Here is an 18,106-nt window from a genome sequence, read left to right on the forward strand (position 1 = left end):
ATCAGCCCCATCAAGGGACACGCTAACGAGGAGCTCCCAGGAGGGGCGGCCGAGCGGCGGACTCTGCCCTGATCTCTGTCCTGCTGAAGGACCGGTCCGCTCCGGAGGATCAACCCACCACGCGCCACCCGCCGCTGCGTGCCGAGGTTGATCTCCCGTGCCGAGGGTGGGTGATCCCAGCGCCGCTGCCTCGCTCACTGGGAAAATCCCCTCTGGTTTCCCGAAGGTGTAAGGATGCTGGACACGTGCACGAGCCCACGCCGCTTCTCCGTGCTTCTTAGCACCAAATCTAAAGCCCTGTGTGGTTTTTCAGGCCAGAAAATCATTATTTTCTCCCCCTTGCAACCAGCATCCTCAGCTTCGCAGTGATGTCCAGGGCTGAACTTTCATCCTGCAGATGGAGACAGCTTTAATTGTGTCCCCATAAAGCAGCTCAAGCTCTTCCCTTGAGGAAGCTTCACGAGGAAGATGGAAAATACGCCCTTAATGCCCTAAGAATTTTCCTCGTCTTCGCCCAGCCCATCTTCCCTTCCATCAACTTTTAAGCTCATCCAAAAACTGCAGCCCTCTGCTTCTATATGTTGATGGCAGGACAGGAAGGCTGCAGCTCTGCCAGCAGCACAGGATTTCCATTGAGTTATAAGTGGAAGCAAATGGTTTAAAAGGAAATTAAATTTACAGCTCTATAAAAAAAATGCATTTTATTGCTCTGCCTGTCGTTCGGTAGAGGCAGGGAGATAAAGGAATGCTTTGCATTTGTCTCTTGCCTCGGAGGTCGGAGGCAAAGAGGAGCAAACCCCCCGATCGCACAGCGGCCGGGCGGCTGGATTCGGCCCCGGCTCCGTGCAAGTCCATGGCAAAATCCTGGGAGAGGGGTGCTTGGAGGCGACGCTCGTGGGGGCCGGTGAAGCAGGATCCTTCACGCTTTTAAATGTTGGCTGGATGAGGCCCCGAATTTGGCTTGGAGGGCACGTTCTGCCCGAAGAGATTGAATTGGATTCCTCCCGAAATCCCAGCTAATTGTGGCACTTTGCGAACACGCGCACAGCAACGCCTAAGGGTTTATTTACGGGGAAACATATAGCGACTCTCTGTGGTTTATTAATTAATCTCTTCCCCGTGTCGTTACGGCGCTGACTGGGGAGCTTAGAATAAATGGCAATAAAATAGCTGCACTGGACATCTGCGAAAGCCAGCGCGGTAAATTCTTCAACAGAAACGGAAGGGAGAGGAGGGGTTGGTGCCTTTGTGTTAAAAGCAGAGTGGCACAGGGCTGGCCAAAGACCCGGGCTTGCCTGCGGGCGCACACCGGCTCGGCCGCTGGGTCCGTCTGTGCCGGCATCGTGCCGTGTCCAACCGAGCTGGGACGATGCCGTGGGGCAGGGGAAGGCGGAGGCCAGCAGCTCATGCGTGCGGGGAGCTCGGCACGGCCCGGTCCCCGGTGCAAACCCCCTGGGATTATAGGAGCATCCCTGGCTTGGGTGCGGATGGGTGCGGGAGGAGCAATCGGCGGCTCGGCCGGACGCGGTTTGCACAGCACGGCACCCGCGGCTGCAGCTTCGGGGTTGCGCATCACCGTCATCCCAGGAACGATTCCGCCCGGGGCTGCCAGCTCTGAGGGGACCCACCAGGAGCAGCCGGGGCGACGTCTTTCCCCATTGCCACCTCGCTCGGGGCCCCGGCACGGGCCGAGGGATGCTCTGGCTGCGCCCAGCAGGCCCGTGCAAGGTGGGCGAAGGAGCTTTGCCTCTTCCAGCACCGCCTGAGCTACAAAGCGAGTGTGCGGAGGCTCTTGACCCTCCGGAGGAGGAACCTCCCCCGGCTCCAGCCCTTCCAGCTGTGTCAATAGAGGAGGAAGAAACAAAAGTGCTCTTTCTTCGCCTGTTGTTTTTACAGAGGGGGACAAGCCGATGGCAGTTGCGCTGTGACACTGGCTGCTGGGGACAGGCGTGTGTTGGGCTCAGCCGAGCTCTCCGCAGCTTTCTGGGAAGCGTCCAACAGCAGGGTGCAACGAAGGGACTCCCAGACAGTCTGCTTTTTTATATATATATATGTATTTCCTTTTGCTTATTACTTTATTGAGAGCAGATCATTAAGGGAAGGAAGGGAAGGGGCTCTCTGGCCTTTCTCTGGAGCCAGGATTTTTCCCTGAGCAGCGTCCTTGCTGCCAGCAGGGCCCCGGGGTGGTTGCACGTCCCTGGGCTTTGCTGGGACACCTCTCCCTTCGTGGCTGTCCACGCGGCTCTCACCGTGTCCACACAGCCGGCTGTGCCCACCGGCATCCCCACCTCCGAGCAACCTCCCTCGCAGGCTGTGCGTGTAGCACAGTCCAGGGGAAGGAGGACTGAGGACATCACGGGGATGAGACCAGGGTCTGGTTGATCCTCTACGCTCCCCCAGCGCCTTCCAGCACGCCGTCCTGCGGGCAGCTTCTGGAGCGCTTTGCAAGACATGGGTGGCTCTCCATGTTGAGAGCTTGCTGGAGCATCACCCAGCAACGCTGCCGTTCCTCCCGTGCTCCCGAGCACGCAGAGCTCAGCAGGGCTTCGGAGCAGCAGCTCATCCCTGGAAAGCTTCCTCTGCACCCCTCTGTGCTGCAGATCCAGGAGCCTCCCCATCGGCGCGGGTCCGAGACGAGCCCAGGTGCAGGCAGCAGCAGCCACAGCTGCTGGCCGACCCTCTGCCACGTTTTCTCCCCGGCGTAGCTCCGCGGCAGCCTCTCCAGACCTGACGTCAGCTGTGAAAACAAGAGGAGCCACCTTCCTGCATGGTGCAGGAGATGTGTCCGGTTCCTCCGGCAAAGCCCCTGCCACCGCCGTGGCGTGGGGAGCAGAGGACTCGCAGCGCTGGGTGTGTTGGGCATCTCAGCCTTTGCAACAGGAGGATGCCCGTTTGCCAACTGCTCGACGTTATATATGTTTCTAGGACTGAAATGATGAAATGTGAGAGTTAAGCCACCGTGTCTGTTCAATTTAAAGGCCCTTGCCCGAGAACGGCTGGGAGAGGCTTGGAGGAGACCCCAGCCCTGGTGGGAACACAAAGCTCCCCCCATCTTTCTCCCCAGATGTGCTCCCACTTTCAGAACGCTTTAAACCTGATATTTGAGCATTATCATCTCACCTTTCAGCAGTACCATCAACCTAGAGCTGTCCTGCAGAAGAAGCGAGGCCCTGCTCGTGTTTTTCACCTCTGTCGGGGTCGCGTAGCCCCGTCCGGGCTGCCGACACTGGGGATGTCCTCTGGGTCTCCCCGCGCACCCCTTCTCCTGGTGGGGAGATAAAAACGGCTGGATAAATCCATGGAAGCATCTTGCAGCCTCAGGGCTGGTGAGCATCTCGGGAGGCTTTGCTCCAGCTTAAACCCTGGGGTTGCGGCAACGTCTGCGGGCAAGAGCAGGGGACGCGAGCTGGCTCTGCCCAAACCGGCGTGTGCCTGCCTGTGTCAGGGTGGGAACAACTGGGTTTTTTTCTCGTGGACCCTCATTTTCTTCATATACAATGATGGAGTTACCGGTGGCACCGTTCCTGCTGGGCGCTGTGAAATCCCCGACGCAAAGCCAGTCTGCTGGCCATGTACATCCATCACTTTTCCGTAGGAAGCCTAACTCGACGCTCCGAGGATGAGTCACGCAGCGAGGAGATAAAGCGAAGTCGAGCGGAGCTATTCCGATTCACGCTTTGCCTTGAAAAGCAGCAGATTTATGCACAGCGTTTGCAGGGGCAACGCGATATAAATCAGCTGCTCTCCCATGTCGTCTCCATTGCTGCTGCTGGTTCCCACGCATATATCCATTTTAATCTCCAGGCTGACAGGGAGAAATCATTCCTGGCTGCTCCTGCGGCCAGCCAGCGCGCCTTGGGCAGGAGAAGGGGAGTCCCAGAGAGAGGAGAACGATGTCTGTTGCTCGAAGAAAGCATCTTTCATCAAGCAGATACATATTTTGGTGGCTCCTTCCCCGGTTGGATGCTCCGGCCAGATCTGCCTGCTTCTCGTGACCCAACGGGGTCCTACGTCGGTGATGGGTGTCCTGGTTTCGGCTGGGTGCCAAGCCTGTCGTCCCCAGAGCTGGCCGGCCACGTGCATCACGGCGGCAGTGATGCCCAGAGGATGCGTGAGCGGCGAGTGCCGGGGAGCGTGAGCGGCGAGTGCTGGCGAGTGCCGGGGAGCGTTTGCAATGTGGCTCCTGATGCTCAGCTGGTTGTTGGCAACGGGAGCCAGGGAGAGGAAAACAATACGCAACTGCACTGCAATTAAACAGCCTCCTAATTGTAGCACTACATACGGCTCTTCCGCTGCTTTCTAAGTTTGGTGGCATAATTACAGCAGCAGGGTAAAGGCAGCATCTGCGTTCCCACCGCGCCAAGCCCTGCCTTCCAGGGATTTTGGATTTGACCGTATAAATCCTGGGCTGAAACCTGGCGTCCGATGAAAGGGAAAAGTAACCCCCAAGCTCTGCCTGGGCTTGGCCCTGGTGAGGCACAAAGGGCAAAGTCCTCGCATCCCCTGCAGCCCCCGCCGTGCTTGCTGGCCCTGTCCTGGGGCAGAGGCAGGCAGCACGTTTTCCTCTTTATAACGTGTTTTTGCAAACCAGCTTTAAAATAAAGTCTTGCTCCGGTCGATCACTGTAACTCTCAGTTTAGAAACATGCGGCGAGGAAGATTAAAGGGTGGCTCGGGGGAAGGCAGGCTGGGTGTCAGGACGCTGGGACATACCGGCAGCGGACGCGGGTGCGAGGGAGTTGTCCTCTCGCCGTGCCTCCGTCTCCCCATCTCGGCTCTTTTTCGGGTGGACCCAGGATGGTGAAACCGTTTCCCTCTTGCAGATCCCAGCGCCGGCTTGTTATTGTAGGGTTGCTTGCGCGGGGTGGTTTGTTTTGGGAGCAGCCCCCCAGCATCCCCACGCACACGAGGGGCACAAACCTGCCCGAGGCGACGGGCAGCGGGGCGCAGGCAGACTCCCAGACCTATATTTAATTTTTTATATATATATATATTTTTTTTTTTTTTTAATACTGCGGGTTTGAGGAATCCCGAGATAAATGCCACTTTCTGTGTTAAAAGGAGGATGTCTTGGAAGGCAGGGGAGGGAAGCTGAATCGCAGCCTGTGTTTTCGGTTGGAAACGTGTCTCGGGTCCCGAATGTTTTCCATCACACAGGCGGGTTTGTGTGGGTTCACCTGGGCAGGAAGCGGCGGGGTAAAGCGATACCCCACGGGGCGCGGGCGGCCCTTCTCCAACACCGCCTTTCCCTAAACCCGATAGCAGCCGGCGGCTGTTAATGAAATAAGCAGCAACTTTACGGCAGCTCTTGCACCATGTGTGAAAATTATTAGTTGCAACGTTTTGCTGGAAAACCGAGGAAAAGGAGTGGGGCAGATGAGAGATGCACAAAGTTATTTGCTCCGCAGCCCCGTCCTCATGCCGGCACGAATATCCTGCCCGGCTTCCCCCTGCAAATATCTCCTGCCCGGTCGCTGCAGCATTAAATCTCCAGGTGAAGGAAAAAAAAAACCTCTCGGTCTGTGAATTCACTGTAAAAGTATGCGGGATTTAGTAATATTGCATTAGCACTGGTTCAGTCGTTGCTAAATAGCTGAGGGAAATAAATAGTTTCCGGTGTCCGTTGCATTAGGTATTGTCTGGGATGCTTTCTGCGGGGAGGAAAAATAATCCCGGGATGAGCGTGGCCCGTCGGACAGGGAGTGATACCCCGACCCCCTGCCCTCTCCTACCCACATCTGCCTGCCACTGGGGTCTGGAGAGAAACCACTGATGAGTGGGTTTCACTCATTTTTCAGAGGCAAGATTTAAAAAAAAAAAAAAAATTGTCACTGCTTGGAAGAATTTGGTTTTCCAGCCAGGATATAAAAATACACGGTTTTTTCCAGACTCCCAGAGGGTTGCAGGGGGAGGGGGGTTCTTTTTTATTCCTCCTTCAGTGGCTGAAGATGAGGAAAAGGATGAGACGCACGGGAAAGCATGGAGCCCAGTCCCTGGTGATGCTGCCCGCCCCGGGCCCGGGGCAATGGCCAGATCCCCCCCCATTTCTGTGCTTTCCAGCCACTTTTTGCTTGCAGCATCACCTCACCGCTGGGATTCAGCCCCGGCAGCGGCTGCGTCTGTGTTTTCCCTATGGGAAGGGCAGCAGCATCCTTTCCTCAGACCTGGTGTCCCTGAGATAACGTCTTAAAATCTCCCTGCTCTGCCTGGAAACCATACCCCGAAGCAGAAGGGAAATTCCCAGTCCTCCCTTTGCATCTTGCAAGCACACGCTAAGGAGGGATGTTGTCCCGGACCGGTACCCAGACCAGCGCAGCAGGGATGGGCTTGGACCCCGAGTGCTTTTCCACCTCACGCAGGACCAGCAAAAGGAAAATATTTGCAGGATGCCATTCTCCAGCCCTCTGAAATATCCTCTGCTAATTTTTTTGACTGATGAAAGAAAAATACACCGGCGTGAGGAAGGGGATTTTGTCGCTCGGCGTGTCTCTGGAGAAAACATGCTTTCCGAGCAAACAGAGCCTGGGCTTGTCCGGGCGATGAATATTAGCATTATTCAACTGCGCTCACTCACGGATGCCTGGTGAAAAAGAAAAGAAGAAAAAAAGGCGGAAGAAATAGCACGGAGCCTCTCGGTGGATTTTCTCCACCTTGGCATCACCTGGCTCGTGCCCTCTCCTGCCATGGCTAGGGCACGGGGATGTGTCCCCACATCTGCCACTCAGCAGCTGGACCAGCGGGAAGGGCTGCGTGTGCCTGGAAACCCATCGGCAAAATGCTTTTCATTACTCGCCCTTTGAAGTTTTAGGCATGTGCCGGACTCGTGTTCGGCACCTGCAAACAAACCTGACCCGAGCAGCCGCCCAGCTTTGATGTTTCATGGCGCGGGAGGGTCTCTGTGGCCACAGGCTGCCGTCACCCTCCTGGAGAGGGGCCGGAGGGGACCGGACACCCGGGAGGGATGATGGAAAGCATGGCTGGATTTTGGTCCAGCTCCTCCTCACTCTACAAACCACAGAAGCATCGGCGGGGCGTGCAAATCCATCCCACTTTTATATCACTGATGCTTTGACGCGTCCCCATCACGTTGGCGGGCAGAGGACTGAGCTGCTTGCCATCCTGCTGCTGGCAGCCGTCCGCTGCTCCCCGGCTGGGGCTGTCGGGGCCGAGTAACCCACCCGACTGCAAGCAGCATCTTTACGAAGCGGCCGATTGAAGTTTGCCATGAATGTCCCTCTGTTCGCCAGCCTTTTTATAGCTCCGCGCGTTTTTCTTGGCCCCGAGCGTTTCTGCTCCCGTTGAGAACAGAGAGCATCTCTCAGCGCCGGCGTCCACAGCCAACCAGGGTGGGAGGGGGCTGCACCAGGGCAGCTCATTTTTTGGGGTCCCGCTGCCCAAAATGCAACATTCCCGGCGTGCCTATGCCCCAGCGTGGGCTAAAAGCTCGGCACCGGGGCAGCCAGTGAGTTTTGCAGCTCAGACACAACAGAGCTCGGGGTCCGTCCTGGCGAGGAGCTGCGGTGATGCTGGAGTCTGAGCCCTTTCCTAAACCCTCGACCCTGCGCTGCGGTTTCCCATGTGGCACATCCCTCCTGCCTCCGAAGGGCCGCAAATCCCGGGAAAATGCCGAGCAAGGCGCTGGAGGCGATGGCAAGCTTGGCTTCAGGCAGCAGCCCCATCCAGAGGAAGCCAAACCGGGTCGCTCTCCATCAAAATCCCCGTGGCCCCGCTCCCACCTCCCATGGGTGCAGCTCCCCATGGCGATGTGCTACCCATGGGTGCATCCCAACCCCACGGATGGGAGAGGGAGCCTAAAGGGGGGGCACACCCCAAAATTCCCGAGCTGCCCTCCCTGCTCTCCAGGATGTGATTCCCTCCTTGCAGGCGCTTCCCTTCCCCCCGGCCCACAAGCCATCTGCTTCCCCTTTGGCGTGGGGAGGATGGCAAGAGGCTGACGCACGTCGCTGGCCAAGCAACGGGGAAATGCTCGGGAGCAGACATAAACCAAGGGCCAGGCAGCAAGGACCTGCTCCCGGCTGGGTTTTCTGTGGCCGAGCGGAGGACATCAATTACAGAAAGGAGTAAATAGGCAGTCAATTAAGGGAATGGGATTAAAATCCTCTCTTGCTGCGGGGGCTGGCGGGGTCCCCGCTCTCCGGCAGCGACAGGGAGGGATGCGGCCATGTGGGTTTTGCAGCGGCGTCTGTGCCGCAGCTGCAGGTCGCAGGCAGCCAAGGATGGCTGCACGATGCCAGCTGCGAGTGCCGGGGCTCCCGCGGGAGAGGACGGAGCCGGCATCGCTCCTGAGAGCGGCAGGGATGTCGCAGGGACGTCGCCAGGGCGTGTGCGAGCTCATGGAGGATGCAAGCCAGTGGTGCCGGCACGGCTGCGCCAGCGTGCCAGCTCGTGGGGGCTGGATGAAGGGGGATACCCACGGCATTGCAGTCGGAGGTCCTGGTGCCGCGGGCCGGCACGTTTGGGTAGGCAGAGGGAAGGTGCAGTGGGAGGTGGGCAATGCACAGAGCCCGGGCTGCACGCCCCTGTGATCCCACTCGATCTGTGATGTGCCCCTCACCCGGGTGTCTGGGCTCGGGTATGTGATCCCAGCTTGCTGCTTGAAGCCCTCCAAGGCAGCAACGCAAGCGCCTTCACTCCTCAGGGCGGGTGGCACCCGAAACGTGTCCACGTAGCCCGGAGCATGCCATCGCCAGCAGAGTTCTGTGTGCCAGGGGACGCGGACAGGACAGCACCCACGGGTCACCCCAGCCGCAGCTCCGCCAGGGACCAGCCACATCTGCCTGTCCCAGCGAGAGACGTGCCGGTACGGGGCATCTCCCCACCAGCCTTTGCATTTAGCTCCACATCTTGTTTGCTTTCTACCAGCCAAGCCAAGCAGCGGGGCTTTTGCAGGGACAGCCTGGGGTTAAAGCAAACCTTGCAGGGACGGTCTCGGGTCTCGGGTTCGAGTGCAGTCTGCAGGGTGTTTTCCAGCAAAGCCATGCGTGGGGCTGCTCCCCCCTGTGCCCTGGGTGTAACCGGATCCGTCCCCCACCAAGCAAGCATTTGTATTCGGAGCATTTTCCGAATGTTTTGCATTTGGGAGACACACGAGGAATGTCTGCTGGGGAGGGCAAACGGCGTGTGAACCGGTGAGGCGATGGTGCCTGGCCCGGGCTGCGTGTCAGGGACCTGAGCCCCTTCTCCAGGGCTGTCCCTGCTCGGGTCCCGCTTCAAACCCCGCAGCTTTCCTGCTGCAAAAAGGCATTTTTTCAGTGCAAAGAGAAAGCACCATTTCTACCAACACCTTCCTGCTACACGATCCAACAGGGATCGGTCTCCCATGGAGCATCTCCTGGCCCCCACCACGAGCCCTGAAATTGCAGCCAAATATTATTTGGGAGAAGGTGCCTGCTGGAGCAGCATGGCTGGGTCTCGCCATCCCCAGCCTTCTCCTCCCTGAACCCCCTGTCCAAAGTTGGCACCGCGCTGGGCGGCTGCTTGCGGACACCTTTGCTTCCCTCTGCAGGAAATCTCCATAAATTGCAAGTCGGCCTCTGTGCATTGCGTTATCCCGAGAGCGGGACCCCACCGGGGACGGAGCTGCTGCGGGGGGACACGCCAAGTTCACGTCTGCACGCCGTGGCCTGCCAGAGCCACTGGCTACTTTTATCTCCATCGCTTGACTATTATACTTAATCAGGAAGGGGGGGATATTATAATTTTTTTTTTTAAATCCACTTTTCTTTTATACAGAGCAAATTATAATCACTTTTAATTGAAAAAAAAAAAAGCTGATAATATTCTGAACCAAATTTCTGGAAGAGAATAATTAACAGTGCAATAAATCCCCAAAGGAAATGCTCATTAATCTTGTCTTTCAGAAGCAAATTTCAGAAGAGAGCTTATTTAAAACATTGCTAATAATTATAGGGAAGTTGACAGCTTAAAAGCCCCCAAATCTAGCAGGAGTCTCCTCCTATCAGATCCCGCAGTAACTGGCTCAGGCTGGACAGGAGCATCTCTGGGATGGTTGCCGCGGCCGTCGGGTACCACCAGGGATGGGTGGCACTCCCCGGGATGGTCCCAGGTGGGTTGTAGGGGATGAGGGGTCTGTCTCACCAGGGATGGGCTTGGGAGGGCTCCCACCGTGGGTCATCCCTCCTGCCCGAGCTCGGGGAGAAGCCGGGGGGGTTGACAAGATCATCTGAACCAACTTGGTGGGTGAGCTCAGAGCATCCGTGCCGGGGCTGCTGGCCGGTGCCGTGATGCTCCTTGTGCCGCCCACGGTCCTCGTGCTGCCCGTGGTCTGCCTAAGCCCCGGCGTGAAATGCCGCGCTCTCTGTCTGCCGAAACCCGGCTGCGTGCGGGGCTCTGGGGCCATTGCACCCTTTAAGCCAGAGCAGCTTGAAGAGGAAGGACAGGATTTCGCGGCGCTCGCAAAGACCGGTCTCCGCCGGGGAGGTGTCGGTCTGTCCGTCTGTCTGCTGGGGCTCGGCACGACTGGTGTCACCGGGGTTGACTGTCATCAGCAGGATGAGACCTGCAGGAAAGTGGCCTTCCTCGGGCACTCGCCCATGGGTGGGAGGCTCACAGCACCCCGATGGGTGAGGGCTGGATTCGTGCCCTTGCTGCCGTGCATCCAGCCAACCCCGACTGAAGTCTGTGACTGCGTTAACTGCAATGAGGCAATTAATTTCACTCGGAGATACGTGTGTGCGTGCGTGCGTCTGCCCAAAGGCAGAAGTGGACAAATGAATGTGGGGCAGATTCTGATCTGCCATGGTCCCTCCCCACCCCACATCCCGAGCAGCCGCTCCGGCAGCCGTGCCACTGAGCGAAGGGGAGGAGAAGGATGCCAAAAGGACAACAAGCTAACTGAGGCTTGGGTGAAAATACCGGGGATGTGCTCATTGCTCTCGGGTTTCCTGTCCCCGTTTGACCAGGGCTGGGAGCGGGAGCAGAGGGGAAGGCAGCTTGGAGCAGACCCAGGCTCCGCGGGGAGGAAGGAAACGTGATATTGGCCTGGGAATGGTGTCATTGCCTTTGCTTTCTTGCTTTTTTCTTCTGGTTTTTTGGGGTCACGGAAGGCTAGGAGAGAAATGTGGAGCAGGGCCCTATCCCAGGAAAGCGGGGCAAGGGGGATATGGTGACGTGGGATGCCAGCGTGCCATGCCGTGGCGATGCCCAAGGGGGTCAGCCAGGGCTGGGGACAGTCAAGGTGTTGCCACTGGGCTCCCCTTTCCCCAAATCCATCCTTTATCCGCATCTCTGGCAGCGCACAGAATCATTTCTCCCTTTCTTCCACCAGCTCCCCTTCAGCATCCCATGCACAGGGGTGCTGATAGACCAATTTTTGTTAAATTTAAAACACAAGCAAGCGAGAGAGAGGAAAATCCTCCCGTTTGGCTTATGCAAATTCACTCCACTTTGATAACGAATCTGCCCAGGTCACGCAGACCCGGGGAGATGGCGAGATTTCCTCGCAGCAATATTTAATACCTCTCCAAGGCCCCAGTGAAAGAGAGCACTTAATCCCCCACTTAATTTCATTTCTGTGCCTTCAAATACTGAGCAACGCACTCATCTCGAAGCGAGGGCCTGGGCCCACTCGGGCACGCCGCGGTTCTCCAAATAAGCAGGACAGCAGCCAGATTGCGGCAAAAACTTGAGCACGGGCTGCGGTCCGTCCTGCTCTGCCCGTTTGCGCCCTGGCAGGATGCGGGCCGCTTGCCGGGGCACCCACGGGGTGATGCGGGATGCACTGGTACCCAGAGCCCTTCGCCTCCCCCAGCACCCGGCGGGACACCGACCTGCTTTTATTCTCCCAATCTTCTGCTTTAATCACTCAAAACGGTGTCTAAGGAGTTAATGTTGATGATTTTTTTTTTATTTTTTAATTTTTTTTGCCGTGCTCCTCTGCCCGTGTACCACCCTGCCCCAGGCAGGTCCTGCTGCGTCGGGGACCCCAGGGGTTCCTGCGGTCCCCTCCCGCCTGCTCTTTGTCATCCGGAGCCATCATTTTCATTAGGCAGCTGCTCTGTACCTCGCTGCCCCGCGTGCCTTTTATCTGCGTTCTGTTAAATGATCTCAAATATGTGATATGATAAAGACAAACAAACACCCGTTCAATTTAGTTCACCCTAATGCCAGACTCTACTTTTACCGAAGTAATTAAGATTAATGCAGTTGATAATTTAGGAAGTATTCTTAAATGTACCCTTCTGGCAGCATCTAACATGTAATTTTACCTTAGAAGATTTATCGGAGCACTTAGGTAACAGATAGTTCCTTAGCAAACAGGAGCATTTAGAAGGAAAATGAAAGATTAATATTTCTTAAATAAATGTCAAAATAAGTCATTCTTTATTACAGCCCTACAAAGATGTTGCTGTCAGGCCCAGCTCCTCTGCTGATTCCCGGGGGGAGATTAAAGACTCTGCAGTCTCGGGGCTCGGCGAGCAGGAGGGGAGGAGGTCTCAGATGCCCGATGCCTCTGGTTTTTTAGGGAAGCAGAGGCTTTGAGGGGCTCTGCTCACCCATGCCCAAACACACCAGAACCAGGCCAGCCCCTTGCTTTGGGGGGGCAGTCTGGGAGCTGACCCTGACCTTGCTCCAACCCATCCCGGCCCCGCTCGCCTTTCCCGCTCCGCGATGGAGAAGAAACTGAGCTAAACCTCAGGAGAGCCTCGCCGCTCTCTATCACCAGCCATCTTATTTCCTTTGGAAAAGACTCAGAGGCTGTTGGCTGCGGCCGGGGATGGGACCGGAGCGAGCGGCCGAAGCTGATTGACACCCAGCTCCCATGACTGCCCAGCCAGGGAATTAGGGGATTTGCTTTGCCAGGTCACCCTCATCCCTCCGTCCCTTTTCACGCAGACATCGGATTGGGGTGACCTCCAGCCCGGGCTGAGTCGTATCTCACATCTTCTCCTCTCCCTCCCACCCCAGCCACCTCCCCTGGGCCGTGTCCCGTGGGGCATCCCCTCTGCCAGACCTGCAACCTCCTCTCGCAGCGTCTCCGGGTCGGCTGGTGTGAAGATTTGGGAGGGACCTGGGCACGGCACCGAGACACCGGCTTGCAACACCCCCACGTCTCACGGGGTACCCAGGGAGCTGCCAGGCTCCGCCGTGCCCGCCCAGGGACCTGCCCTCCTCCACTATTTTGCATTATAAACCGAGGAAGGATTAGGATTGTTTGCAAAATCTGGATCCCGAGTGAAAGTTGGATTCTCACCAGCTTGGAAATTCAAACCTGTTCAGATCCAGAAAATCAATTTTGGATCATCGTGAGCAAGAAACAAACTTTCTGAATCACCTTCCAACTTCTCCTTGGGCCAGAAAAATCTGCTGGAAACAACTTCTTGCAGTGCTCCTCGCCCCGACACAGCCAGACGTGACCATCCGGGAGCGCGCGTGTGTGTACACACTCCCAGCATCTTTCCCAGCCCCTCTCACAAGGTCCTGTTCAAGCTGTCGGCACCAGGGCTCAGCTCCTTCCCGCTGCGGTTTCTGCCCAAGGGATGCTCCAGCCTCCCCCCAGCTTTTCTCAGAAAGAGCCTCTGTCCATTCCCAGACCTGTCCCTTTGGTCCTGGGCAGCGCTCGGGCACGGGGCCAGCCCCGGTCCCCGCTCCCAGCCTCCCTCCCCGGGGACGAGCAGGGACCAGGGCTGGCACGGGAGGTGTCACATCCCGCCCGGTGAGATGCTCCCACGCGCTGCGTCGTGCCCGGGCGGGAACCAGACCCCTCCATCCTGCTTTTCTCTTTATTTGATCGGGAAATGGGTTAATGTCAGAGCAGGGTTTGGTGTTTCTGGATGTGACCCACGTGCTCCCGGGGAGCAGCAAGCGGGGGTTAACCCCAGGCTGGGGCTGGGGCTGGCAGGGAGGTAACAGTGATCCCTTAAAATCTCCCCTTTTTTTCCCCCAAACTTGGGAAAAAGCGCCCTTTTCCCAGCTCATTCCCAAGGTGTAATGGAGGCAGGTGCCGTTTTCGGGAGCACAGCCTGATCCGGCGCGGTACGGGATGGAGATGGGCCGAAGGCGGGCTGCTCCCCCACCGCCTGCCTGCTCGGGGCTGGGCATCACGGGGGTCCAGCTGGGGGGCACTGGGGGCCGGGGACGGCGGGGGGGACCTGGGCTCATCACTGGGCACAGGGTGCAGGATCAGGCCTGGCTGGCAGCAGGTTGGCAGCTGCCCCGCGGCCGCTCTCGGCACCTGCCGGAGGCTGGCCGGTGCCCTGAGCGCGCCCGGGGCTGTGGTTTGGGCTTTGGCTGTCCTCAGTCTCCCCTTCCTCCTCTTCCTCCTCCTCCTCCTCGCACCAGCGAGGCTATTTCCTGCCACTCGGGGCCGTATCCTGACCGCGGTTACGATGAGCCCCTGCAAGGCTTTGGGTCTGCAGGACCCCAATGGGTGGAGGTGGTGGCCGGGATGCAGGGGATGGAGCTGGGGTGCAGAAGAGGGGGAGGTGGGACCCCCTCTCCATCCGTGCCTCAGTTTCCTCACTCCCACAGCACCCTGTGACCACGCACCCAGCCAAAGCCACCCACCCGCAGGGACCCAGCTGGGGGTGGCTGTGACGGGGCATTTTGGGGTGGAAACCCCTCCTTTTGGCGGCCGAGCGCTCCCTGCGCGCCGTGGTGCCGGCGGCCAAGCCAAACACAGATTCCTGACATATTTTTCTCTTTCCTTTGCAGCCAAGAAATTCATATTTCATGGGAGGTGAAAGTAAGTCCCGGCAGTAGCTGAGCGGCGGAGGGTGCCAAGGTACGGGCCAGCTGACAGCGCGGGGTCAGATGCTATTTTTGGGAGCCAGACGCTCTCCTCCTCATCCCCGGCAGGCTCAGGGGATGTCCCCAGCCCTCCCGAGCCCCTGCTGCAGGGATGCTCGGGGACCTCCCCGGCTGCTTTTCTGGCCCCGCAGCAGCCCGGCTGCGAGAGGCAGAAAGTTTAAAGAGGCGCCGGGCTTTGAGAAGGGGCCAGTTCACAAGGGGAAGGGATTTTTCAAAGCCCTGGCCAAAGCCGTGCCTGGATAGGATCGACCCGCCTGGGTAGGATTTAAATCCTTTAGGCAGCGGTTAAATGCCCCTTTTTGGGGGACAAAAACCCAAAGCGTGTTCAGAGTCCCCCCCGTGTCTTGTGGAGCCGGTGAAAGCCCGCAGAGCCAGGGGGGTTCATTTTGGGACCCCCACATGCCATCTCCCTCCCACCAGCCGCAGCGAAGGGCATTCGCCTGGGTGATGCCACCCAACTGGCATCTTGATTTTTTTTTTTTTTTTTTTTTTTTCTTCCCACCCACTCCCACGCCCGTCCCGGAGCCATCATTGCCAAAACCGCCGTGCCTCTGGCCGCGATACCCACCCAGATAACAGCAGCCCCGTCCTGGGATGGTTGTTTATTCGCCTTGGAGGAGCAGCCTGCCAGCTCGCCCGTGCCAAACCCCGACTGGAGCCGCAGCCCCAGGACCCCCACCCCAACCGGAGCCCCTTACACCCAGCCCTGCACGTCTCCCAGCCCCATCAGGGCTTCGCCGGACCGGGCACTGTGCATACAAATAGCAAGAACAGTCCCTGCCTTGTTAATCTCAATAGACGATACAAAGAGCAGATAGGCGAAGGGAAGCATTATCGGGCCTGATTTACAGATGGAGGGCTGAGTCACCATGATTAACTGACTTACCCAAGGTCATGCAAGGGAGAGGCCGAGCCGAGCGCTGAACCTGGCTCTCCCCGGTCCCCCGGCGAGGCCATCCCTCCGCTCCCCGCCGCGGGGAAGGAGCTTTTCCTTCCTCCCAAAGCGATGTTCGACTAAGCCCGGGCAGGGGCTGGGCAGTGGGGCTGAACCTGCCCCTCTGCAGGCAGAGCCGCCATTCCAGCCCTTTCTTTGTGCTTTGCTTCAGCAGCTGGTGGGGTTTTCTTGTTGGGTGTTGGGTGGGGGGTTTTTTTGGCTGTTTCCTCCAGAGCGGGGTTGAGGCCCGGGGAGATGCTTCACCTGCTGCTGCCCTGCCCGCGGTGGGGGACGTGGTGGTCCCCTCGGTCTTCGTGGTGTGGTCCCCATACGGTGTCCCGGCTGAGATGCCAAGCTTCAGCATCCTGCTGGTGGGATTCCCAGCTCTTCTCTCTTGGGAAGGAGACGCTATCAGGGCTGGGGGTGACGCAGCCCCCCAGGACGTACGTGCTGGGACAGTCCCCCAGGAATAAGTGCTAAAGGGATGGGGAAGCGCTAAGGTGCTCGGGGAGCATGGGCAGCCCCAGGGGACCCTCGGCTCTGCCCCTCGGGCACGGTTGGCTCTCAGGGTGCGGAGAGCCGAGCCGCTTGGCTCCAGGTGCCGGAGAGCCGGGGCGGTGAATCACAACCCGTCTGGCATGTTGGGGCTCCCGGCAGGGTGGGACCTGCCCCGCGGAGCTGGAGGCTAGGCTCTGCCTTTCCAGCCAGGCTCCTGCCATCGCTGCTCGGCTTGTCCCTGTGTCCCCGAGCCGCAGAGGGGCTGCAGGAGGCTGTGGGTGGCCCCGTGTCGGCCCCAGCATGGGAGGATGCTCCAGGGACAGGCGAAAGGGCTGAGCACCAGGCAGGGCATGCAATTGCAGGTGGGGATCGCTCTCCCTGTGGCCGGGCAGCCTGGTAATAAATATCACATGCTTTTTTTAAAGCATAACCTTCCTTTGCCCCCATCCCATCCCTTTCCACCTCCTCTTCCAGGAGCTGAAACGTAAAAACCCAAGAAGCGATGCCAGCGGTAACCCAAAGAGGAGCCTGGTCCCTGGGGCAGGCTAAGGAGCAGGCTGAGAGCCTGTAAAAAAAAGAAAAAAAGATGAAATGGTCCCTATTTTCATTTTATTCTGGATTTCCCATCCCGCAAGGAGCGAACTATGTTTCGGCTGGATTCATAAACCCTCAGGTGATGGAGGCAGGCAGCTACCTGGGGAATATCGCTTTAAATCAGCACGCCCAGCCTTCCTTATCGAACGCCCCATCGGGAGCGGCACTGGCTGAGCCTCACCGAGAGGCTCCAGATTTCTGCGCCGTGCTGCTCCCAGGGCTGCCATGCCATCGTGCCCCGCCACTGGGTTTGCAGATGGTGACGCACCAGCGGGAGGGACCCCCACACAGGGACGGGGGACCCCCAAGCCCCGGCGCGGGGACAAGCGTCAGGGTTTTGGGGAACGAAGCCCTAATTTACACCTTGCCCTTATCGCCGTGCGCCGTCTGTCGTTTGTATGGGATAAATTCGTGCCCATCTCCTGCCCAGGCTCTGCCACCACTGCCGGGCATCCAGGCACGGCCCGTGGATCCCCTTCCTCAGCAGGACAGTCCTGCGTGCCACCGGCTCTGCTTTCCCCATCTCCATCACTCTGCCAGCACAGGGAGTACAGTGTTTGTTTCTCCTGGCGCTCAGCATTAATGCACCAGCAAACCCCAGCCCTTGCCATGCAAATCCTGCAGCTTTACGGATACACAAACGAGCCTTTCCTTCCAAAAAAAAAAAAAGGGCGCCTTTATGTGGCTGAAAGAGCACGACTGTGATAATGTAGCGAGCGCTGGCCTTGGGTATTTTATCTTGGCAAGGAGCCTTTGCAAATTTAAACAGCAGCAAACAGGCTTTGCAGTTGTGGCTGGAAGCGGCATAAGTGGCGCATTGTTTTGCAAGCAAAACCCTTGCGTGCCAAAGGGCCGCGTGTGAGCTTTGGCCGGCACGCGGGGGGCGAACGCATAGGGCCTGGCCAAATCAGCCCCGCATTCATTTCACTTAGCGGGGTGTGAAATGGTGGAGGAATTTGAGCCCGGCAGCTCTAATCAGAGAGGGGACCCCCAGGAGCCCCCCTGGGCTCTCCCCGCTGCGTTGCCTTCCCCTCCCTGCAAAGCCTCGCAGCATCTTTGCAGAAGGAGCGGCGGGGATGCAGCCGTGGCTCTGCCGCCTCTATACGTGCACGATGATAATATTATTAACACATATGTGCTGTAGCAGCATCGCGGAGCGCCGGGCGCTCGCCCCGGCTGCTGTGCGCATGCAAAGCATCGAATGTGAACTGGGACGACCCATGCATGCTGCAGAGACCCCGAGGAGATGCAGGTAGCTCCCCTTTTCTTGCAGAAATTCTTATTTTCTGCT

General features: G+C 58.2%; 1 protein-coding gene across 10 annotated transcripts in view; it reads left to right on the plus strand.

Moving 5' to 3' along the window:
- ZNF469 (zinc finger protein 469) overlaps positions 1–18,106 on the plus strand; it is a 70,948-nt gene that overhangs the window by 37,610 nt on the left and 15,232 nt on the right. For 4 of the 10 annotated variants that reach the window (XM_072873432.1, XM_072873435.1, XM_072873433.1 and 1 more), the window contains one exon: positions 14,694–14,763. The exons of 3 other annotated variants lie outside the window; for them this stretch is intronic. The gene's annotated coding sequence lies outside the window, so the exon portion shown is untranslated. Of the gene's footprint in view, positions 1–5; positions 4,838–6,076; positions 6,272–14,693; positions 14,764–18,106 lie in introns of those variants that run through there. 3 more of the 10 variants (XR_012044191.1, XR_012044190.1, XM_072873439.1) reach the window with 3 other exon arrangements.

Source organism: Ciconia boyciana, chromosome 9, assembly GCF_034638445.1.
Source record: "Ciconia boyciana chromosome 9, ASM3463844v1, whole genome shotgun sequence".
NCBI lineage: Eukaryota > Metazoa > Chordata > Aves > Ciconiiformes > Ciconiidae > Ciconia > Ciconia boyciana.